This window comes from Emys orbicularis, chromosome 15 (genome assembly GCF_028017835.1).
Source record: "Emys orbicularis isolate rEmyOrb1 chromosome 15, rEmyOrb1.hap1, whole genome shotgun sequence".
In the NCBI taxonomy this organism is placed as follows: Eukaryota; Metazoa; Chordata; order Testudines; family Emydidae; genus Emys; species Emys orbicularis.
The window spans coordinates 13,313,927-13,318,926 of record NC_088697.1 but is presented as its reverse complement, the minus strand read 5'-3'; the positions used below and the strand labels follow the sequence as shown (position 1 = coordinate 13,318,926).

At 71.5% G+C, this 5,000-nt stretch overlaps 1 non-coding gene across 1 annotated transcript; it reads right to left on the bottom strand.

The window, feature by feature from the left end:
• Positions 1–4,358: 4,358 nt before the first annotated feature.
• LOC135889587 (5S ribosomal RNA) lies at positions 4,359–4,477 on the bottom strand. Its single transcript, XR_010561932.1, has one exon. It is a non-coding gene; the product is annotated as a 5S ribosomal RNA (ribosomal RNA).
• Between the last annotated feature and the right edge of the window lie 523 nt (positions 4,478–5,000).

Genomic DNA, 5,000 nt, shown 5'->3' with positions numbered 1-5,000 from the left:
AGTCTTCCCCCAGGCTGAGCGGGAGGCTTCGCAGTCGTCCCCCGGGCAGTCCGGGGGAAGGCTTAATAGTCGTGCCCCGGGCGCTCCGGGGGGGAAAGCTTAATAGTCGTCCCCCAGACAGTGTGGGTGGGTGGGTGGGGGGGAGGCTTAACAGTCTTCCCCCAGGCTGAGCGGGAGGCTTCGCAGTCGTCCCCCGGGCAGTCCGGGGGAAGGCTTAATAGTCGTGCCCCGGGCGCTCCGGGGGGGAAAGCTTAATAGTCGTCCCCCAGACAGTGTGGGTGGGTGGGTGGGGGGGAGGCTTAACAGTCTTCCCCCAGGCTGAGCGGGAGGCTTCGCAGTCGTCCCCCGGGCAGTCCGGGGGAGGCTTAATAGTCGTCCCCCGGGCGCTCCGGGGGGGAAAGCTTAACAGTCGTCCCCCCAGACAGGGTGGGTGGGTAGCTGGGGGGAGGCTTAACAGTCTTCCCCCAGGCTGAGCGGGAGGCTTCGCAGTCGTCCCCCGGGCAGTCCGGGGGAAGGCTTAATAGTCGTGTCCCGGGCGCTCCGGGGGGGAAAGCTTAATAGTCGTCCCCCAGACAGTGTGGGTGGGTGGATGGGGGGGGAGGCTTAACAGTCTTCCCCCAGGCAAAGCGGGAGGCTTCGCAGTCATCCCCCGGGCAGTCCGGGGGAGGCTTAATAGTCGTCCCCCGGGCGCTCCGGGGGGGAAAGCTTAACAGTCGTCCCCCCAGACAGGGTGGGTGGGTGGCTGGGGGGAGGCTTAACAGTCTTCCCCCAGGCTGAGCGGGAGGCTTCGCAGTCGTCCCCCGGGCAGTCCGGGGGAAGGCTTAATAGTCGTGTCCCGGGCGCTCCGGGGGGGAAAGCTTAATAGTCGTCCCCAGGACAGTGTGGGTGGGTGGGTGGGGGGGAGGCTTAACAGTCTTCCCCCAGGCTGAGCGGGAGGCTTCGCAGTCGTCCCCCGGGCAGTCCGGGGGAAGGCTTAATAGTCGTCCCCCGGGCGCTCCGGGGGGGAAAGCTTAATAGTCGTCCCCCAGACAGGGTGGGTGGGGGGGAGGCTTAACAGTCTTCCCCCAGGCTGAGCGGGAGGCTTCGCAGTCGTCCCCCGGGCAGTCCGGGGGAAGGCTTAATAGTCGTCCCCCGGGCGCTCCGGGGGGGGGGGAAGGCTTAATAGTCGTCCCCCAGACACTGTGCGGGGGGGGAGGCTTAGCGGTCTTCCCCTAGGCTGGGCGGGGAAGGGCTGGCGGGAGGCGTAGCAGTCTTCCCTCGGGCGGTCCGGTGGGGGAGGCTTAGCAGTCGTCTCCAGGGTGGTCCGGGGGTGGGGGGAGGCCTCAGAGTCGTCCCTCGGAGAGTCGGGTCGGCGGCGGCGGTGGGTGTCAGGCTTTACAGCCAGCCTCCGGAGGGTGAGCGTCCTCGGACGCGATGCAGCCGCCGCAGAGAGGCAGCCTCCGAGGCTGGGAGCGGAGCACCGAGACTGGGGAGAGGGGAGCAGGAGCCCGGGAGGGGGTGGGGTGGGGGGCCTTCAGGACAACCGGTCAACCCCCGGGGAAGCGGCTGTAAAAATTTCAAAGTCCCCACCGGGACAACAGGTCAACCCCCGGGGAAGCGGCTGTAAAATTTTCCAAGTCCCCGCTCGGCCACCAGGTCAACCCACTGAATCTAATGGGTTGACCTGGTGGCCGGTTTGATTTCCGGCCACCAGGTCAACCCATTGGATTCAATGGGTTGACCTGGTGGCCGGTTTGCTGTGCGGCCCGGGTGTCACCCCACTCCGCGGGCCGCGCGGCAGTGGTCCTGAGGACCACAGAGGGGGGCTTAATAGTCGAGATGGAGCAGGTCCGGGGGAGGCTTAATAGTCGTCCCCCGGGCAGTCCGGGGGAAGGCTTAATAGTCGTCCCCCGGGCGCTCCGGAGGGGAAAGCTTAATAGTCGTCCCCCAGACAGGGTGGGTGGGGGGGAGGCTTAACAGTCTTCCCCCAGGCTGAGCGGGAGGCTTCGCAGTCGTCCCCCGGGCAGTCCGGGGGAAGGCTTAATAGTCGTCCCCCGGGCGCTCCGGGGGGGAAAGCTTAATAGTCGTCCCCCAGACAGTGTGGGTGGGTGGGGGGGGGGGAGGCTTAACAGTCTTCCCCCAGGCTGAGCGGGAGGCTTCGCAGTCGTCCCCCGGGCAGTCCGGGGGAGGCTTAATAGTCGTCCCCCGGGCGCTCCGGGGGGGAAAGCTTAACAGTCGTCCCCCAGACAGTGTGGGTGGGTGGGTGGGGGGGGAGGCTTAACAGTCTTCCCCCAGGCAAAGCGGGAGGCTTCGCAGTCATCCCCCGGGCAGTCCGGGGGAGGCTTAATAGTCGTCCCCCGGGCGCTCCGGAGGGGAAAGCTTAATAGTCGTCCCCCAGACAGGGTGGGTGGGGGGGAGGCTTAACAGTCTTCCCCCAGGCTGAGCGGGAGGCTTCGCAGTCGTCCGCCGGGCAGTCCGGGGGAAGGCTTAATAGTCGTCCCCCGGGCGCTCCGGCGGGGGGGAAGCTTAATAGTCGTCCCCCAGACAGGGTGGGTGGGGGGGAGGCTTAACAGTCTTCCCCCAGGCTGGGCGGGGGGGAGGCTTAATAGTCATCCCCCAGACAGTGTGGGTGGGTGGGGCAGGGGGGGGAGAGGCTTAGCAGTCTTCCCCTAGACTGGCCGGGGGTGGGGGCTTAGCAGTCGTCTCCAGGGTGGTCCGGGGGTGGGGGGAGGCCTCAGAGTCGCCCCTCGGAGAATCGGGGCGGCGGCGGTGGTGGGTGTCAGGCTTTACAGCCAGCCTCCGGAGGGTGAGCGTCCTCGGACGCGATGCAGCCGCCGCAGAGAGGGAGCCTCCGAGGCTGGGAGCGGAGCACCGAGGCTGGGGAGAGGGGAGCAGGAGCCCGGGGGTGGGGGTGGGGGTGGGGGGCCTTCAGGACAACCGGTCAAGCCCCGGGAAGCGGCTGTAAAATTTTCAAAGTCCCCACCGGGACAACAGGTCACGCCCCGGGAAAAGGCTGGAAAATTTCCTAAGTCCCCGCTCGGCCACCAGGTCCACCCAGGTCTAGCAATGGGGTTGACCTGCCTGATGGCCGGTTAGTATCAACGTAGTCTCACACAGGAGGGCAGCTCTCAGGCCGGCCGGCTGCGGCTGACTCTGGGGCGGTGCCCGGTGCCCGGCAGCGAGGCGCGGGGGGGGTGGGGGGGTGAGGGGGGGGGGAGCGACACGGGGCTTACCGGCCCCGGGGCCGGGGGCGCCTCCTGCGGCTTTGGGGGCCGCGGGTCCTCCGTGGCATCCAGGCCAGGCCTCTCCTGCCTGGCCGCGGGGGGATTCGGGGGCGGTCCCGCGGGCCGGCGGCCGGGCGCAGGGGGGGGGCCCGAGCGAGTCCGCCCCGGGCCCGGGGTCTCCCCCTGCGGCTCAGGGGGGGCGTGGGTCCTCGGGGGAGGAAGCCCGGGGGGAGCTGCAGACCCGCCGTGGGGCCCTCCAGGCCAGGCCTCGCCTGGGTGGCCGCGGGGGGATTCGGGTCGGGCCCGCGGACCGGCGGCCGGGCGCAGCGGGGCCGGGAGGGTCCGGGCCAGTCCGCCGCATGCCCGGGGTCTCCCCCAGCGGCTTCGGTGGCCGTGGGTCCCCGGTGGGGCAAGCGGCGGGGAGCCTGACACCCGCCGTGGGGCCCTCCAGGCCAGGCCTCGCCTGGGTGGCCGGGGGGGGATTCGGGGCGGTCCCGCGGGCCGGCGGCCGGGCGCAGGGGGGCCGGGAGGGGCCGGGCCAGTCCGCCCCATGCCCGGGGTCTCCCCCAGCGGCTTCGGTGGCCGTGGGTCCCCGGTGGGGCAAGCGGCGGGGAGCCTGACACCCGCCGTGGGGCCCTCCAGGCCAGGCCTCGCCTGGGTGGCCGCGGGGGGATTCGGGGCGGTCCCGCGGGCCGGCGGCCGGGCGCAGGGGGGCCGGGAGGGGCCGCGCCAGTCCGCCCCATGCCCGGGGTCTCCCCCCAGCGGCTTCGGTGGCCGTGGGTCCCCGGTGGGGCAAGCGGCGGGGAGCCTGACACCCGCCGTGGGGCCCTCCAGGCCAGGCCTCGCCTGGGTGGCCGCGGGGGGATTCGGGGCGGTCCCGCGGGCCGGCGGCCGGGCGCAGGGGGGCCGGGAGGGGCCGGGCCAGTCCGCCCCATGCCCGGGGTCTCCCCCAGCGGCTTCGGTGGCCGGGGGTCCTCCGCGGAGGAAGCCGGGTGGGTGTTGGGGGGAGCCGGACCCCAGGCGCCCCGACCCGTGACCTGCGGCCGCGACCTCCGACTCGGCAGGAGCGACGAGGGGCTTTCTGGCCCGCCCCCCCCCCCCCTTCTCCTTCCTCCCCAGAAAAAGGAGAGAGAGCTGGCTCGGACCGGGAAAAGCTGCCTACGGCACCTGGGATTCCCAGGCGGTCACCCATCCAAGTACTAGCCAGGCCCGGGACGGTTTACCTTCCGAGATCGGACGGGATCGGGGGCGTTCGGTCCGGTATGGCCGTAGGCACCCGGCTCCGCGCCTCCTCGCCCGCTTTCCCCTGCCGGCGCCCGGGCCTGCCGCACGGCGAGCCCCGGTCGGACTGCCCCGTGCGGCAGGGCCCCCGTCTCTCGCGGGCCCGATCCTTTTTTTTCCTTTTCAAGCTCCGGGGCCCGGGCTGGCCCGTCAGAGCCCCTTCCCCTCCCCCCCCCCCTCCCTCCGGCGTCGGGAAAAATATTTTCCCGGACTTCCAGCGGGCCCGATCCTGTCAGCCGGGGGTGGGGGGGGGGGCAGTCCCTCGCTGCGGCCAGGGAGGGTGAGCCCGGGGCGGCTTGCCTGGCGGCCGGGTCCCGGCAGGCCCGATCCATTCCCCCCCTCCCCGTCTCCCCCGTCCCCCAGCGGTTCCAGCGGTTCCCCGCCCCGCCCCCGCGCCTGGTTCGCACCCTGTTCCTTCGGGCCGAGGAAGGCGTACCCCGGGGGGAACCGTCCGAGTCCCCTCCCGGGCACCAGGTCAACCCGTGGAATCGAACGGGGTTCACCTGGCTGGCCGGT